Below are 19,777 nucleotides of genomic sequence, written 5' to 3' on the forward strand. Positions count from 1 at the left end.
TTGTTAATCCATTCCTGGGTTGGTGGGCATTTAGGCTGTTTCCACATTTTGGCGATTGTAAATTGAGCTGCAATAAACAGTCTAGTACAAGTGTCCTTATGATAAAAGGATTTCTTTCCTTCTGGGTAGATGCCCAGTAATGGGATTGCGGGATCGAATGGGAGGTCTAGGTTGAGTGCTTTGAGGTTTCTCCATACTTCCTTCCAGAAAGGTTGTACTAGTTTGCAGTCCCACCAGCAGTGTAAAAGTGTTCCCTTCTCTCCACATCCACGCCAGCATCTGCAGTTTTGAGATTTTGTGATATGGGCCATTCTCACTGGGGTTAGATGATATCTCAGGGATGTTTTGATTTGCATTTCTCTAATATATAGAGATGATGAACATTTTTTCATGTGTTTGTTAGCCATTCGTCTGTCGTCTTTAGAGAAAGTTCTATTCATGTCTCTTGCCCATTGATATAAGGGATTGTTGGCTTTTTTCATGTGGATTAATTTGAGTTCTCTATAGATCCTGGTTATCAAGCTTTTGTCTGATTGAAAATATGCAAATATCCTTTCCCATTGTGTGGGTTGTCTCTTTGCTTTGGTTATTGTCTCCTTAGCTGTACAAAAGCTTTTCAGTTTAATGAAGTCCCATTTGTTTATTTTTGTTGTTGTTGCAATTGCCATGGCAGTCCTCTTCATGAAGTCTTCCCCCAGGCCAATATCTTCCAGTGTTTTGCCTATGCTTTCTTTGAGGATTTTTATTGTTTCATGCCTTAAATTTAAGTCCTTTATCCATCTTGAATCAATTTTTGTGAGTGGGGAAAGGTGTGGGTCCAGTTTCAGTCTTTTACATGTAGACATCCAGTTCTCCCAACACCATTTATTGAATAGGGAGTTTTTCCCCCAAGGTAAGTTCTTGTTTGGTTTATCGAAGATTAGGTGGTTGTAAGATGTTAGTTTCATTTCTTGGTGTTCAGTTTGATTCCAAGTGTCTATGTCTCTGTTTTTGTGCCAGTACCATGCTGTCTTGACCACTATGGCTTTGTAGTACAGACTAAAATCTGGTATGCTGATGCCCCCAGCTTTATTTTTGTTAGAAAGAACTGCCTTAGCTATACGGGGTTTTTTCTGGTTCCATACAAAACGCAGAATCATTTTTTCCAAATCTTGAAAGTACGATGTAGGTACTTTGATAGGAATGGCATTGAATAGGTAGATTGCTTTGGGAAGTATAGACATTTTAACAATGTTGATTTTTCCCATCCATGAGCATGGTATGTTCTTCCATTTGTTAATATCCTCTGCTATTTCCTTTCTGAGGAGTTCATAGTTTTCTTTATAGAGGTCCTTCACCTCCTTCGTTAGGTATATTCCTAGGTATTTCATTTTCTTTGAGACTATGGTGAAGGGAGTTGTGTCCTTAATTAGCTTCTCATCTTGACTGTTATTGGTGTATACAAAGGCTACTGACTTGTGGACATTGATTTTATATCCTGAAACATTACTGTATTTTTTGATGACTTCTAGGAGTCTTGTGGTTGGGTCTTTAGGGTTCTCTAAGTATAAGATCATGTCGTCAGCAAAGAGGGAGAGTTTGACCTCCTCTGCTCCCATTTGGATTCCCTTTATTTCCTTGTCTTGCCTAATTGTATTGGCTAGAACTTCCAGCACTATGTTGAATAGTAAAGGTGACAGAGGACAACCTTGTCTGCTTCCAGTTCTAAGAGGAAAAGCTTTCAGTTTAACTCCATTCAGTAAAATATTGGCTGTGGGTTTGTCATAGATAGCTTCAATCAGTTTTAGAAATGTGCCACCTATGCCTATACTCTTCAGTGTTCTAATTAGAAAAGGATGCTGGATTTTATCAAATGCTTTTTCTGCATCTATTGAGAGGATCATGTGATCTTTATTTTTGCCTCTGTTAATATGGTGGATAACGTTTATGGACTTGCGTATGTTAAACCAGCCTTGCATCCCTGGGATGAAGCCTACTTGATCATGATGAATGACTTTTTTGATGATAAGCTGTAATCTATTGGCTAGGATTTTGTTGAGAATTTTTCCATCTATATTCATGAGTGAGATTGGTCTGAAATTCTCCTTTTTGTTTGGGTCTTTTCCTGGTTTTGGTATCAGGGTGATGTTTGCTTCATAGAATGTGTTGGGGAAGATTCCTTCTTCCTCAATTTTTTGGAATAATTTCTGCAGTACAGGAATAAGCTCTTCCTTGAAGGTTTGATAGAATTCTGGAGTGAAGCCATCTGGACCAGGGCATTTTTTAGTTGGAAGCTTTTTTATTGTTTCTTTGATCTCAGTGCTTGAAATTGGTCTGTTCAGGAGGTCTATTTCTTCCTGGCTAAGTCTAGGGAGAGGATGTGATTCCAAATATTGATCCATTTCCTTCACATTGTCAAATTTCTGGGCATAGAGTTTCTGGTAGTATTCAGAGATGATCTCTTGTATCTCTGTGGGATCAGTTGTTATTTCCCCTTTATCATTTCTGATTGAGGTAACTAGAGATTTTACTTTTCCATTTCTAGTAAGTCTGGCCAATGGTTTATCTATTTTATTTATTTTTTCAAAAAACCAACTCCTTGTTTCATTAATTTTCTGAATGATTCTTTTGTTTTCAATTTCATTGATCTCTGATTTGATTTTGGATATTTCTTTTCTTCTACTGAGTTTAGGCTTAGATTGTTCTTCTTTTTCCAATTCCATAAGATCTCTTGTGAGACTGTTGATGTGCTCTCTTTCTGTTTTTCGAATGTAGGCATCTAAAGCGATGAATTTTCCTCTCAAAACTGCTTTTGCAGTATCCCACAGGTTTTGGTAGCTTGTGTCTTCATTGTTGTTATGCTCAAGGAAGTTAATGATTTCCTGTTTTATTTCTTCCTGCACCCATCTGTTATTCAACAGAAGATTGTTTAATTTCCATGCCTTTGGGTGGGGTCGAGCATTTCTGTTAGAGTTGAGTTCCACCTTTAGTGCCTTATGGTCTGAAAAGATACAAGGTAAAATTTCCATTCTTTTGATTCTGTTGATATTTGTTTTGTGTCCCAGGATATGATCAATTTTGGAGAATGTTCCATGGGGTGATGAGAAGAATGTATATTCTTTATCTTTGGGGTGGAGTGTTCTATATGCGTCTATCAAGCATAGTTGTTCTAGGGTCTCATTTAAGTCTCTTATATCTTTGTTTAATTTCTGTTTAGAGGATCTGTCCAACTCTGTAAGAGGTGTGTTAAAGTCCCCTGTTATGATGGTATTATCAGATATCATATTGCTCAGACTGAGTAAGGTCTGCTTCAAGAATCTGGGAGCATTTAAATTGGGTGCATAAATATTTAGAATTGAAATGTCTTCTTGTTGTAGTTTTCCCTTGACCAATATAAAGTGACCATCTTTGTCTTTTTTGACTTTAGTTGCTTTAAATCCACATGTATCTGAAAATAAGATTGCAACTCCTCTTTTCTTCTGAATTCCATTTGCCTGAAAAATTGTCTTCCATCCCTTGACTCGGAGCTTTAATTTGTCTTTTGAAGCCAGGTGTGTTTCTTGCAGACAGCAAATGGATGGCTTGTGTTTTTTAATCCAGTCAGCCAATCTATGTCTCTTCAGTGGGGAATTCAAGCCATTAACATTTATGGAGATAATTGATAAGTGTGGTAGTATTCTATTCGTCTTATTTGGTGAGAGTCCATTGCTTAGTTTTATCTTTTGCATCAGTGTGGAGGTTAGGCTCTGTCCTTTAATTTCTGAGTTCTTACTTTGCTGCTGATCCATTGTGGTGGTCAGTGTGCAGAACAGGTTGAAGTATTTCCTGTAGAGCTGGTCTTGTTGTGGCAAATTTCCTCAATGTTTGTATATCCATAAATGATTTGATTTCTCCATCAATTTTGAAGCTTAGCTTAGCAGGGTACAGAATTCTGGGCTGAAAATTGTTCTGTTTAAGTAGATTAAAGGTAGATGACCATTGTCTTCTTGCTTGGAAAGTTTCATTAGAGAAGTCTGCGGTCACTCTGATGGATTTGCCCCTGTAGGTCAACTGGCGCTTACTCCTGGCAGCTTGCAGAATCTTTTCTTTGGTCTTGACTTTGGACAGGTTCATCACAATGTGTCTTGGAGAAGCTCGGTTAGAGTTGAGGCGACCTGGGGTCCGATAGCCCTCTGAAAGCAGTGTGTCAGAATCTTTGGTGATGTTTGGGAAATTTTCTTTTATAATATTCTCTAGTATGGCTTCCATTCCTCTGGGGCATTCTTCTTCCCCTTCTGGAATTCCTATAACTCGTATGTTGGAACGCTTCATAAAGTCCCATAATTCTGATAGTGAACGTTCTGCTTTCTCTCTCTTCTTTTCTGCCTCTTTTACTATCTGAGTTATCTCAAAAACTTTGTCTTCTACCTCTGAAATTCTTTCTTCTGCATGGTCTAACCTGTTGCTGATACTTTCCATTGCATCTTTAAGTTCCCTGATTGACTGTTTCATTTCCTTCAGCTCTGCTATATCCTTTTTATATTCTTCATATCGTTCATCTCTGATTTGATTCTGTTTTTGGATTTCCTTTTGGTTATTTTCCACTTTATTAGCAGTTTCCTTCATTGTTTCCATCATTTCTTTCATTGTTTTCAACATGTGTATTCTAAATTCCCTTTCTGTCATTCCTAACATTTCTGTATAGGTGGAATCCTCTGCAGTAGCTACCTCATGGTCCCTTGGCGGGGTTGTTCTGGACTGGTTCTTCATGTTGCCTGGAGTTTTCTGCTGATTCTTCCTCATGAGTGATTTCTTTTATCTGTTTCCTTGCCCTAATTTTCCTTTCACTTCCTCTTGCTCTTTAAGATCTTGTGCCTGTGGACCAGGGTGCCAAAACAGGTCTCACTCTGCCCCTGAGGGTTAGGGCTGCAAGGCGGCTCAGACCCCACCCTTAGGCTACTTGGTTGCTGGGTTACCAGCTCCCACCCATTTCTAGCTCTGCGACCCTGAGGGCGGAGCTTGCCAGGGCAGATCACTGACAATGGAGCCGTGTGACCCACCGCCAAACACTATTAGCTCCGTCTGGCTCAGCGGCTCAGACTGGGGCCCTAGACAATGGCCAAAGTTCTCCGCACTCCCGCTCAGGCCTTCCCCAAGGCAGTTCAACTCAGTGCCAAGTCCAAGGACATCAAAACAGTTCACAGGTAAGGCCTTTCTGGTTTGCAGTCTCGCTGCTACTGAACTTACAGTTGTGGGCGGGTTTAGACGGATTGAACACACGCGACCACTTGCCGGTTTTCCACTGTTTTAGTCCTCCTCTTGGGGTCCAGAAGTCTCTTGCTGACTCCCTGTAGCCTCATAGGAGTGATGATAGGCAGTTCCCACCAGCCAGAGATGCCTGGAGTCCTATCTCCCCCGACTCACGGTGCCCAGATGCAAGGAAGCTGTTACTCGGCTGCCATCTTGCTCCGCCTCCGTCATTTACTTTTAAATTAAACAACTCAAGTCTAGCACTTTTGTGGGGAAACATGCATTCTCATTCACTATTTGGGAAAAGAAAACTAGTACTATTTGCTGAAAAGACCTTTGGCCATGTGCATCCACAACCTTGAACATGTTCATCAACTTTGACCTATTAATTCCACTCCTGGGGATTGTACCTAGGATAGAGTTGCTTGTTTTAGCAAATAAAAAGGTAAGATGTCCAGTTACATACGAATTTCAGGTATATAAGAAATACCTTTTTTTTTTTTATTAAATCAATGCAATCATGGGGCACAATACGCTGGTTTTATATACAATTTGACATATTTTCATCACACTGGCATTTTCTTAGTTATTGTGTCAGTGCCTGTGACTCAACGGAGTAGGGTGCCGGCCCCATATGCCGGAGGTGGTGGGTTCAAGCCCAGCCCCGGCCAAAAACTGCAAAAAAAAAAAAAAAAAAAAAAGACATTTATATTCTACATTTAGTAAGTTTCACATGTACACTTGTAAGATGCACCGTAGGTGTGGTCCCACCAATTACCCTCCCTTCACCCATCCTCCCCCCCACCTCCCTTTCCCCTTTCCCCATATTCTTAGGTTACAATTGGTTTCATAATAGGGCTGAGTACATTGGATACTTTTTCTTCCATTCTTGAGATACTTTGCTAAGAAAAATATGTTCCAGCTCCATCCATGTAAACATGAAAGAGGTAAAGTTTCCATCTTTCTTTAAGGCTGCATAATATTCCATGGTGTACATATACCACAATTTATTAATCCATTCGTGGGTCGATGGGCACTTGGGCTTCTTCCATGATTTAGCAATTATGACTCAGGCTGCAATAAACGTTCTGGTACAAATATCTTTATTATAATGTGATTTTTTGGTCTTTTGGATATATACCTAGTAGAGGAATTATAGGATTGAATGGTAGGTCTATTTTTAGATCTCTAAGTGTTCTCCAAACATCTTTCCAAAAGGAACATATTAGTTTGCATTCCCACCAGCAGTGTAGAAGTGTTCCCTTTTCTCCACATCCACACCAACATCTCTGGTTTTGGAATTTTGTGACGTGGGCTAATCTTACTGGAGTTACATATTATCTCAAAGTAGTTTTGATTTGCATTTCTCTGATGATTAAGGATGATGAGCATTTTTTCATATGTCTGTCGGCTGTGCCCCTGTCTTCTTCAGAGAAGTTTCTCTTCAAGTCCCTTGCCCACCCTGAGATGGGATCACTTGTTTTTTTCTTGCTAATATGTTTGCGTTCTCAGTGGATTCTGGTTATTAAACCTTTGTTGGAGACATAACCTGCAAATAAGTTCTCCCATTCTGAGGGCTGTCTGCTTGCTTTACTTACTGTGTTCTTGGCTGTGCAAAAGCTTTTTAGTTTGATCAGGTCCCAGTAGTGTATTTTTGAAGCTGCTTCAATTGCCCGGGGGGTCCTCCTCATAAAATATGTGCCCAGACCGATTTCTTCAAGAGTTTTCCCTGCACTTTCTTCTAGTATTTTTATGGTTTCATGTCTTAAGTTTAAATCTTTAATCCAGAGAGAGTCTATTTTAGTTAATGGTGAAAGGTGTGGGTCCAGTTTCAGTCTTCTACAGGTTGCCAGCCAGTTCACCCAGCACCATTTGTTAAATAGGGAATCTTTTCCCCACTGAATGTTTTTAATTGGCTTGTCAAAGATTAAATAATTTTAGGTAGCTGGGTTCATCTCTTGGTTCTCTATTCTGTTCCATACATCTACCTCTCTGTTTTTGTGCCAGTACCATGCTGTTTTGATCACTATCGATTTATATTATAGTCTGAGGTCTGGTAGCATGATTCCTCCTGCTTTGTTTTTATTTCTGAGTAATGTTTTGGCTATTCGAGCTTTTTTCTGATTTCATATAAAATGAAGTAATATTTTTTCAAGATCTTTAAAGTATGACAGTGGAGCTTTAATAGGGATTGCATTAAAATTGTATATTGCTTTGGGTAGTATGGACATTTTAACAATGTTGATTCTTCCCAGCCACGAGCATGGTATGTTTTTCCATTTGTTAACATTTTCAGCTATTTCTTTTCTTAGAGTTTCATAGTTCTCTTTATAGAGATCTTTCACATCCTTTGTTAGATAAACTCCCAAATATTTCATCTTCTTTGGCACTACCGTGAACGGAATAGAGTCCTTGACTATTTTTTCAGCTTGACTATTGTTGGTATATATAAAAGCTACCAATTTATGTATGTTGATTTTGTAACCTGAGACGCTGCTGTATTCCTTGATAAGAAATACTTTTGTAGAATGTTTGTCCCAGGCAATATTTTGTACTTACACTAAAAATCATTCCTGTTTATCTAAGATTTAAATTTAACTGGGTGGCCTATACTTTATTTGGCATTTCTTGCCTGTGGAAATAATCTAAAACAGAGGAAAGTTTTGTGAAATTTTATTTATAATGTCAAAAATATTGAAATTAAAAAAATCAGAAATTCTCAGCAATAGAGGAATTGGAGGAGGGTCTGTATCTGAAGAGCTTTTAATGACAATGTGCTTACAATATAATGTAAACTTAAAAAAGCAATGAGGTACCTCATACCCAATAGGATAGCTACTATAAAAAACAAACAAACAAACAAAAAAAAAAAAAAAAACAAAGAAAGAGAGAGAGAAACCAAAAAGTGTTTCTGGGAATGCAGAGAAATTGAAACCATTGTACACTATTGGTGGGGCTGTAAAATGGTACAGCCACTGTGGAAAACAGTATGGTAGTTCTTCAAAATATTAAAAACAGAATTACTATATTATGACTCAGTTGTGACTATATGACTATATTATGACTCAACAATTGAGTCATAATATTGCTGGGTATATACCCCAAAGAACTGAAAGCAAGGTCTTGAAGAGATATTTGTACACCCATATTCATAGTAGTTGAAATGTGGAAGCAAACCATTGATGTGATGAATGGATAAACAAAATGTGGTATATACATGTAATAGAATATTATTTGGAAGGAGATTCTGAAAGTGAATCAATATTTAATATGCCCCTCTCAAGACAAATCACCAGGCCCAGGCCCAGATGGGCTTACAAGTAAATTCTATTTAATATTTAAGGAAGAAATTATACCAATTTGCTACAATCTCTTTCAGAAGATAGAAGCAGAAGGAATACCTCCAAACTCAATCCACAAGGTCAGCTTTACCCTAATGCCAAAATCAGACAAAGACATTACAAGAAAAGAAAATTATAGACCAATTATGTCTCATGAACATAGATACAAAAATCCTCAACAAAATATTAACAAATTGAATCTGACAATGTATAAAAATAATTATATATCATGATCAGGGGGATTTATCATAGGTGTGCAAAGCTGGTTCAATATTACAAAATCTGTTAATGTAATCCATCACACTGACAAACTGAAAAAATAAAATCACATGATCACATCAAGAGATGCGGAAAAAGCATTTAACAAATCTAAACCCACTCATATTAAAAACTCTCAGTAAACTAGGAAAAGAGGGGAACTTTCTGAACTTGATTAAAAAAAACAACTACAAAATACTTTATAGCTAATATCTTGCTTAATGGTGAGAAAAATCAAAGTTTTCCCACTAAGATCAGGAAAAAAGTAAGGATGTCCTCTGTCACCACTGTTTTTCAACATCATACTGGAAGTCCTAGGTAATGCAAAAAGATAAGAAAAGGAAATTGGGGGGGGGGGAACAACTTTCTTTGTTTTAGACAATATGATCTATGCAGAGAATCCAAAAGAATCCACAAAACCTTTTGGAACCCATAAGTGATTACAGCAGGGTTGAAGGATACAGGTTAATAGAAAAATGTCAATTGTTTTCCTATGCATCAGCAATGAACAAGTGAAATTTGAAATTAAATCCCTTAGCACAGGACTGGCATGTGGTACACAGGCAGCACGCAGTGGACATGATTGTAAGTACCCATCATGATTACCATAGCTCTCTGCAGACTTTCATTATCTTTTATCCATGTCTTGGGCTTCCTCAAATCTCCCCTCCAAATAGCAACCATGGTGAGTTCATTAGGTAAATAAGACCATTATCTGTCTTCTACTTAAAACATCAAGGATCACTCATTGCCCACAGAGTAAAGGCCAAAAACCAACAGATAAGGTCTTAAAGTTCAGGATACTACCTACACTTTCCGTTGCATGTCTCATCACTTCTGCTTCAATTTTGGTGTCAGATATTAAACTCTGTGAGATTCCCACCTCACCCATGTCCTAGCACCTGCCCCAGCACACACAATATTGCTGTTCTTTGCTGCACACTGTTGCTCCTTTGCCGCTGTAGTTCCTTTGTCCTGGAATACTCCAGTCCGCCCCTTGGTGAACTGTTCTTCTCCACTATGAATCAGGCTGTCACCTCCCTTGACAAGCTAGGGCTGGGTCTCCTTCTAGGAATACCACTATCACTGCATGTACCATGCTGTACTTTAAGGGTTTGCTTCTGTGTCTGTCAACAGTGCCAGAGCTAAGCTTCCTGAGAGTAGGAATTTTGGTTCCTTTGAATCCCCAACACCAGTAAGGTGCCTGGCCCTCAGTCAGTGCACAATAAATGTTTTTTGCATGAATAATTATATACTGGCATTGAGCTAAGCACTTTAAAAAGCAAATTACTTCTAATCCTTTCAATAGGCTTGAAAAGTAGCTACCAGAATGCCCCTTTGATAGATGAGGAATCTGAGGCTCAGAGAGATTAAGGTGTTTGCTCAAAGCCAGGGTGGCTAGTCCTGGACTATAGATCTTCTGACTCCAAAGTCCATATTCCTGCTGCAGCACTACAGAGTCCTGGAAAGGGGTCCCTTTTGGGTCACCCACTGGCGTTTTTGGAGGTAAAGTTAAGGTCTTACCCTGGGGGTCATGTATGCCTAATACAAAGATGTGCTTATGGAAGCTACAAGAGAATCATGTCTGGCTGCTTCCCAAAGCCTTAAAATCTAGCTCTGCCTGCCTCTCCCACAGGTCTTGTGGGAGCCAAACTAAAGGGCTCTTTCTCAGTCACGGTGGCACTGTCCTATTCCTGCTCTGTCCCCTCAAGCTGCTTCCTTTTTTTCTGTCTCTGGCTTTTCCTCCTAATTCCTAAATATATTCACTCTCTCTGCTTCCCCTTTCTGCGTTTCTATTGCTGACACATTCCTTCAGCTCTCAGTGCCTGTTCCTGTCCTGTGGCAGGGATGACCACCAGACACACTGGCCAGCCAGGGATTAGCTATCAGTCCCCCTTGGATGTGGGTGGAGCCGCATGACCGAGTTCCAGCAGTGGAACACAGGTTTGTAAAAAGCTCCTGTGTTGGATGGATGGCAATTCCATAGCGACCCTGAGCTACATGTCTGGAGGTAGCAGAGCCCCCTCCAAATTCAGGACCCTTGAATTGCTCCAGAAGCAAAGCCGTTCCCCTCAGCCCTATGAGCAAGAAATAAACTCCTATTGTGTTACATTCCTGAGGTCTAGGAGTCGGTCTTTCCCCACTCAGACCCCCTGTTGGCCTTCCTGTTCTGGGGTCCCAGGAAAGCTCTTCCCTACACCTATTGCCAAATTAGCCTTCTTCCAATCCATCAGGGGGTTGTGCTATTACCTTCACCCCTCAGCGCTTCATGGCTCGTCTTTATCTACAGACTCCAGGACAAGACCTTAGGCTCTAACCAGTCCCACTCAAATACCCCCACAATTCTGTTTCACATGGTTAGACTCCTAGCAAATCTGACGCTTAGAATTCCCCAAAACGCATCCTGCCTGGTTCTACCTTTGCCTCTCTTTCCTGTTGTTTTCTCCCCATTTCTGTCCAAATCGTCCCTGCCCTTTAAGACTCATCTCAAATTCTTCCTTCTCAGAGATGGGCTTTTCAGGTTCTCCCGCCATACAGAGCAGTTCCTCTCTGAATGCCCAGGGGCCTCTGCCCATGGGTCCCCTGAGATGATCAGTTGGTGCACTGCACCAGAGCGGCCTGCACTCTGGCTCAGCCCTCCCGCCTTTCCTCTGCACTCCCAGCACTCTGAGCACAAGCCTGGTCTCATTTGTCCCCCACCAGGCTGGGCAGATTCCAGGTACAAAGTGGGTGCTAGCTCCCCTCCCCCCATCACCCAGCAATCCTGGATCTTTCTTCTTTGAAGGGGAGGCCAGGGGACTGCAGAGTGTACACAGCCAGCTCGTCCATCTCCCTGCCACCAGTGCACTCAGAGGGCTAACTGTGTGACCTTTTCCATCTGTGGATTCCTCCTCCTCCTCTCTGTCTTGCTCACTCATTCTCTCTTTAAACACAAGGTCTTGGAGCATGCTCAGAGGCTTGGCCTGGCTGGGGAGAAGTTGGCTGCTCAGTTATATTTAGGCTAGTAGGAACATCAATCTAAGGCTCTTTAAAAATAAAGTCCCGTTTCAGCTGGATCCCCAAATATGTCCCCACCCACTCCTACTAAGAAGCTCATTTGCCTCCCGCTCTAGGCCCCCAGTCTCAATTACAGACCCTTCACGTGGCCTACACATGTGTGCACGTGTAAGTCAGGATGTCAGCTAATGGTCGCTCTCTCTGGCCCAGTTCAAAGAAGGACTCCTCTCCTCTTCCAGGTCTTCCTTCACTGGGCTCCTTCTCTCCTTTCTGTCACAGGGGATCCTGGGACCTTCTCTGAGGCTCCTTCCCTCTCCCAACTAGCCAGAAGCAAACCTGTTCCTGGAGAAGATGCTGTCTCCTCCAGTTTCTGGGCCGTGCACTTCTCATTCTTCACAAGGCAACCTTTCAAGCTATGGGAAGATGGTAAGACGCAAACAGGAGACAAAAGCCAAAGCCTGAAGCAGAAAGCGAGGTTTGCAGAGTGTGCTAGGATGTGCGATGGGGGCCTTTGAAGAAAAGCGCCTAGCGGGCAGCCTGTGTGTGTGCTTGTGTACGTGTGTGCTCACGTGTGTGGCGCCCTGCGGGGCACGGGAAGAGGCACTCGTGGACACTGGGGCCGACCCTTCCCACTCCTTAACTTGGCCACCAAGCCCGGGTTCTTTTCCATCCCCACTGATGAAACACATCTTTATGTCTTATTCACATCCTGTCTTGACTACCACAATTGTCTCCTTGCCGGGCCCACATGTCTCTCATCAGCAATGAGATCCAAATGTTGCTGACAAAATAATCTCGCTGCCTCTGTGCTGCAATCACATTCCTCCCCTCCTGCAAATTCTTCTCTTTCTCCCCACTACGAGGGGGAGTCACACACATAGGCCACTGTCTCTCTCTGCCTTTCGTCTTGGCTTGTTCTTACCCTCCCACCATTCCTGGGATTTCGGAGCCTTCGGGCCTGCCTAGTGCACCTGGAACAACTTCCTGGTACTGTTTCTTCTGTCCACACATGTTTATTAAGATTCCTGGTACTTTTCTAGGCACAAGGGAGGCAGCAAGAAACAAAACAGGACAGCAGTCAGCAAATAAAAATAGAATAGTGTCTCAAGAATTGTCAAGTGCTCCGAGGAGAAAGGGGTGTCTGCAAAGGCCTCTCCTAGGAGGAGCCTGATTCCCACCTTCCTTCATTTGTGCCTCAGGCCTGGCGTTTCTGACAGAGGACTCCCCTCTATCCTTCCACACGCTTGTACATGTTTATCTGGATTTGAAGATCAGGGAGGCACCAGGCCTACTCCACCTTAGCAGGAGAGCTGTGGCATTATTCATTCACCAAGATTCACTAGGACAGCATAGACCAAGCACACACGCAAATCTCCAAACACAAACTCACTTCTTCTCTGTTTCTCTGTCCAGAACCCAAATGGTCATTTAAACATGTTATCCAACTGACTAGAGACCGCTCTGCCAGAGAGTCCTGCAATGACTGAATTGTGTCTCCTCTTCCCTGGAATCAGAGAGCATCCATTGGTGATCCAAGGCTGACTCCTACTCCTGCCAGACCTCCCCTCCCCATACAAAAGGCAGTGGAGCCGGTGGCATGGATACCTGGTGACACTCAGCACCATCTTCACTTTTACACACCTGCGGGGCAAAAGCCCAGGGATGGAGGCCTCACTGAACAATTTTTTGAGCAGGTGAAGAGACTAATGTTAAATTAGTAGCAATAAAAATTGCTATTCAGCACACCTTTTGGGGGCAAGACACTTTTGCAAGAGGGACTTTGCCTAACAAATGCAATCAGCGTACCTGGTTTATTGTACCCTCAATGAATCCCCAACAATAAAAAAAAAAAAGGAAAGGAAAAAAAATAAATTTGTTACCGCTGAAAAATAGTAAAAAAAATTAGCTATTCAGGAGCCCTTGAGCTCCTGAACTGTGGCTATTGTGAATCCATACACGCTGTGAGTGTCCAATACACAGCAGGCAGCTAAGGCAAAGTGCAAAAACGTGAACGTTGAAGTACCTCACAAATAATCTTCATATTAATTGTAGGTTGAAAAGATATTTTATATAATTACATTAATTATAGTAAATAAATATGATAATATAAATTACAAATCAAATTCTTAAAATTAAGTTCACTTGTTTATTTTTACCTTTTTAGTGTAGCTATTAGAAAAATGTAAGATTACATGTGCAGCTTGCATTGGTGACTCGCATTACATTTCTGTTGAAAATCTCTGGTTTAGCATCAGATCTCTGGTTTTCCAAACATGGTCTGAAGCAGTTACATTTTGCTCAATGGAAATCTCACACATATTGAGCTCCCTCCTCTATATAAAGCAGCTAAGAGTGGAGCCTCCCAGGTCAAAAGGGGGGATGTGTGAAGGGAAAGGGGGTTGGGGTGCGTGGAGGGGCCAGGAGTCCTGTCCATCAGCAGAGCCTTTCAGGCTTATCTATTATTGGATTGGCCCATTCATTTGAAATTGTGTGTGCACGTAGTGGGGGGGGGGGCATGCTCAGAGGCCCCCATTCAATCACCCTAAGTGGAATCTGATCGTTATCTTGGGATAAACATTCCAAATGGAAGGTGAGTGCTGGGAGATAAGGGAGATAAGAAAACCATATGGCCCTGTCACCGGAGGCTCCCAGAGTCTTATTCTTGAAAGGATTAATGGATCCAAAGGGGGGTGGGGTCATCATAGTTCTACTTGAGCCAGAAGTGCCAAACCCTACAGAAGGATGTGAGCTGTACCCCAGGCTGTGTCTCCACTCTTACCTTTTCTGGGTTATCCCTCCCTCTCACTCTGTTCAACTCCCTTCACAGTGACCTTTGGCCAACGGAAAAGGACCCCCAATCTCTAAGACCTGTGGAGTTCAGGACCTGGAGCTGCCTCTCCTTTGACCTGGCACATTTCCAGAGACTCCACCTCTGCCCCACCCCCACCCCTTCTGTTGCTGAGCGGTGGTGGGTATACAGGGGAGAGGCGTTTTCTGGGCAGGGGTGGGAAGGTTTCACTGAACCTAGGGGGACTGTGGAGCCACGGGGCAGGCTGAGAATCCAGCCATGGGGAGGCAGGTAATATGAGCCTTGGAGAAAGGATCTAGGGCTGAGTGGAGGTGGAGGCGATTGGCTTTTGAGCATGTTCTCTTCTCCCCTGCCTCACAAGCCACTTCATCCTTCATTCCTCTGGCATTGCCGATCTTGCACAGCTGTTCTCTCACCCACAACTGGAAACAATCAAGGGCATTTGGGTTAGATGTAAAAGTGGATGCTCTCCACACAGGGGTGGCTTCAGGATAGTGTAAGAGCAATCACTAATGATAGTAATATAACCAATATACATGGATTGGTTTGTGTCAGTGCCTTGGTTATCCTGTTGAACCCACAAATAGCTCTGTGAGATAGGTGCCATTAGGAGAAAACTGAGGCTCAGAAAGGCAAAGTAACTTGCCCAAGGTTGCACAGCTAGTAGGCACTGGAACCCAGGAGTCATACTCAAGAGGTTGAAACTTGAGGTCCAAGTTCTTGATGCAGACAGGGGTCCAACATTTGATTATCAAACTTCAGCAGCCTTGGTCAGTGACAAGCTATTAGAAGAGAGTTGTCCAGATTCTCTCAGCCCATATTTTGGACAGCCCAAGGTAACCTGGGCAGTCGTGCCTAGGCCCCAACCATGAGCTGCAGTCTCATACCTCACGTGCTGGAACAAGCCAAGCCCTCTGTTGTCTCAACACCCCAGGCAGGGAAGAGGCCACCCCCTCACCCCACCCTCAGCACAGACACATTTTAGGAAGAGGTGGGAACAGCTGGGTGGGGACTGGGGGCTGAGAAGGGCCCCACGGAGTTCCAGCCCGCAGGCTTCCCTGCTGTAGGACTACCCTGGCTGATGGCCTTGCTTTCAGGCTTTTTTGTGCTCTGAGCACATCTAAACATTTGGAGAAAAACAAGAAAGCAAACAATAGCCGCTTGTGGGCTAGAGAACAGGGCTAACTTCCCCTGGGACTTGAGCACTGTTCATAAACTGCCCCAGCTGCACTCTCACGGTCGTCGGGATGTCACTGGAGCCTTGCTGAATTACAGCCTTGTCCTCGTGGGGACTGGCTCCTGCTCCCTTCAGAAACCGTTGGGGGAATGCAAATGCCAGTGGGGGAGCCCTCTGTTCAGGGGGAAGACAAGCTTTCCTCCTTGAATTTTGGGAAATCGCACAAAAAAGAAAGGTCTGAGCCTTGGTATTTTAGCTCTGCCAAGTCACCCCCTAACAGACATGTCCTGATCAGAGCCATTTGCCCCACAGGAAAAGAATCAGCTTTCTATCAAGTGCCCTCTGGGCACAGTCCCAGAAAGCTTGAAGTGGTCCCAAGGACTCAGAGAGTAAGTGGAACTAACTAGTGCTGAGGGCAGTGTCGCTAGGAGTTGATGGCTTTGGGGTCCTCGAGAAGAGGCCCACTGGCCATGATGCTGGCTGGGGTGGGCAGTGGGCCAATGATGGGCTTCCCTGAGCTCCCCTTGGCTTTTTGGACAGTTGTGCCCTACTGTCACAGCCAAGGGCAGGGGGGACAGAATGTGTTAATTGAAGAAAAACTCAGTGAGTGGAAGAGTGCAAAACAGAGCTCAGATCCTGTCCTCATTCACAGACCCAGGGATGCCAACCAAGACAACTGTGAGGGGCATCCCCACATCTGGATGGCACCCCTGGAAAGGGCTGGAGTGTTTCTAAAGAGGCGATCAGACATCACATCACAGCCCCAGACGGCTGAGCACTGCTGCACTCACTTGGCTGCCCTTCCTGAGAATGCTTTGGATCAGAAAGCACTTCTAGGCTGTTTTTGCCAGAGGAAAAGTGGTAAGAATTCAGCGAGAATCCCACAATTGAATGAAAAAAATCAGTGGACCGACTTACTGAAAGTATTAGTAGAAAACCATAAAGGTGGGTGTGAAGGATAAGACACTACATGGGCAAGAAGCCCCCTAGAGAGGGAGACTTGGGGGCAAAGAGGGGAGCATTTAGAAATTTAGAAATAAATGGTTTGGCTTCTACAGAATAAATATAGGTTTCTTTGGCTTTTGTTTTTGTTTTTAGCACCTAAGATGTCCACAATTGCTGTACTAGGTTACACCTGGAGGCAAAGATCAACAGTGTTGGGCGGAAACAATGTTCCCAAGAGCCCACCATGCCTTCCCACCCTGCTTCACCTTGTAAACCCTGACGGGGGTGGGGACTGCGAGCGTGGATGCTGAGGACATGAAGGTGAATGGTCATGCAGTATAGAAGGAACAAGGATAGAAGAGCAGCTAACACACGGCAAGCACACAGGTGCTGAAGCCCAGGGAGGCTGAGCCTGAGCTGTTCTTTGGGCCCAGCCAGGGCTGGCCAGGCAGCCAAGGAGGCAAGACAGACATTCCAGGCAGAGGGAACAAGGGAAAGCACATCCCCGAGGGAGAGCTGGGACAATGGCTGTAAAAAGAGTGGGTGCCCAAAGAGGAAAAGGTGCACCCCCACATGTGAGCTGTAAAACCTTTGCCACACAGGGTGACGGGGCAGCTCTCTTGAGTTCCGTCCCTTCTACAAATTAATTAAAGGCCTTGTCCCTGGTGATGGTGCTGCAGGGACTCTCACAGAGATAGTCACTAGCTGCTCCCTCCCTTCATACTTAAGGCTTCCCTAAAGCAGCACACTTGCTTGTTGTAAGGGGAAGGTTCTGTTCCCAGGAAGCTAAACAATACTATCACTGTATTTTCTTGATTTCTAGTTTCACAGCATCTCCCCAACCCAGCCTTGAAAAACTGTTATTAAATCAATGCAGCTTTAGAATTGAGGGACTATAGTAAATCCCTAATTATACCACCTTTTAGACATAATCTCGGACTGTATATGTCCTGAATTTCATATATGCTCTCAAATTGTATTCTTTTTCTTCATAATTGAACACAGAGTTCTGGCTTAAATCCTCCGAGCATTTGATTGAAGCTAACTACTCCCCACTTTCAGTGTGCCTAATGATTTCCATCTCCATCTCAATTATGTTAGGTTTATGAGACCTGCCCTTCTTATCACAAGCATCAGCCCTTCTTTTTTCCATTTCCACTCCTTCTTATACAATAAGGTCAAAATGCAAGAAAATATTCAAATTCTTGCACAAATACTGCTGAACAGTCAAAAGCTGATGCTATTGAAATGGAACCGTTGGCCAGCAGGCAGCATTACCACATGATGGGTTGAAATGTGAGTTCATCTTCAACCTGGGAAAGCTTGAAACCAGGGGTTGGTTCAAGGGATGGGGTGGTGGTGTAGATCAGTGGACAATGTATTAAGAATGTGTTAAAGTCAAAGGTACAAGCCGAAGGTCATCCAGAACAATCCCACTCTCAGAAGCTCGATGGGTATAAATCCTGGCACCTCTGGTCTATGTGGGCAGGCAGTGCCATGCAACGAGGCTGTTGGTGAAGGCTTTTCTTTGGGTTGCTTGTGTTATGTCACACACATGCTCAAGTAAACCTTCCAGTATTTCTGAGCCTGGAAGAGCATGAGGGGACACGGATCGTGGGGATTGTCATTCTGTTGTACAGCTGGGGAGATATAGCACATTCATCAGGGAGAAAGGTCAAGTTCTAGGTAGCACTTTCCTGTACACTGTGGCTCCAGGTTGATCTGCAGGCAGAGGGAGAGGGGAGGGGCGCAGACTGCTATATCCTCTCCAGAGATAGGGGGCTTACTGGCCAACTCAGTGGTGAAAGGACACTTAGTGTTGCTTGAAGAAACTCCTCAGGAGTCTGAAGAGTGCCTGGAAGCAGACACCCAGATTTCTCTGCCACTTAGCAACCCTGGCAGCCGGTATGTGACTTACGTCTCCAAGCTTGCAGAGAGTGTGGTCCTTGCAAACTCAGCAGTTCTAGGGGATCTACTGAGAAAAGACTCCCTTTCCTCAAAGCTATCTGAATACCAAGAGCCTGTCCTCAAAGCCCTCCTCCCCTTACTCAGAAAGGATTTTGTGAGGAAGAGGTGGGTGAAAATCTGGGCTTTTAGCCCATGACTAAGTAGCCAATTAGAGGCCTCCAGTCTGGCCTCTGCCCTGTCTTCCTAAATGGCTCTGGACAAGTTCCCTCATTTGCAAAACTAGAGTGTCTATGTGCAATCATCTCTAATGTTCAGGTGTTAGAGCACTGGCAAAATGCAATGATGTGTGAAATGTGAAAATTATGACGTATGATTAAAAATAAATATTTTCGGAGGTATATATACTCTTTGCATCAGGGAAATGTCACTCTGACCCTGACCTGAGATTTATAATAAACTCTGACAGGGAGGACCTTGGGGCTCCTTGTCATTCCCAGAATAGGCACAAGAAAACTATAAAGCCATATGCTTCTGAATCAAAGCCTTCCCAGACAGTTCTTCCTTTACCTGCCCTAGATGGGAGAGTCACAGTTTCCTTCAAGATTCTGAGGGGTATTGGGGGCTTTGTTCACAAACTGAGATATAAAACCTTTCTTTAAATTTAAGATTAAGTACACTATTCAGAGTCGCTAAAGCCCACATTTTGTATTTTGCTTTGAGTTTCCAAGACTTGGTCCGAAAGTTAGTGTTTTCTCTACATTTAAAGAAGAAATTGGGAAAGAGATTTTGTGACTGTTATTTTTTAACACCTCCCCACCTCCCGCCTTCAAAAAATGCAAGAACCCTTCCTCTGCAGCAGCAGGTAAACACCTGAATTGGGAAGGAAAGCTACCTGGTTGTTCAGAATGAATGCCAGCAAGAGGAGGGTAGGGAAGAGGTGGGGCAGCTCCCCCGGCCCTCCCGCTCCGGCTGAAAACCTAGTTTTGTTTTAACCACATCCCAATCACCCGCTGCCTCTCCTGGGAGGGAGGGACCAAACCAGGGAGTGTGTGATTTTCCCGAGGGGCTATTCCTAAATGAAGCCAGGAACCGAGCCGCGTGGGGCGTCTCTTGGGCCCCAGACGTGTGGGAAAG

The sequence above is a fragment of the Nycticebus coucang genome, chromosome 9 (assembly GCF_027406575.1).
Source record: "Nycticebus coucang isolate mNycCou1 chromosome 9, mNycCou1.pri, whole genome shotgun sequence".
In the NCBI taxonomy this organism is placed as follows: domain Eukaryota; kingdom Metazoa; phylum Chordata; class Mammalia; order Primates; family Lorisidae; genus Nycticebus; species Nycticebus coucang.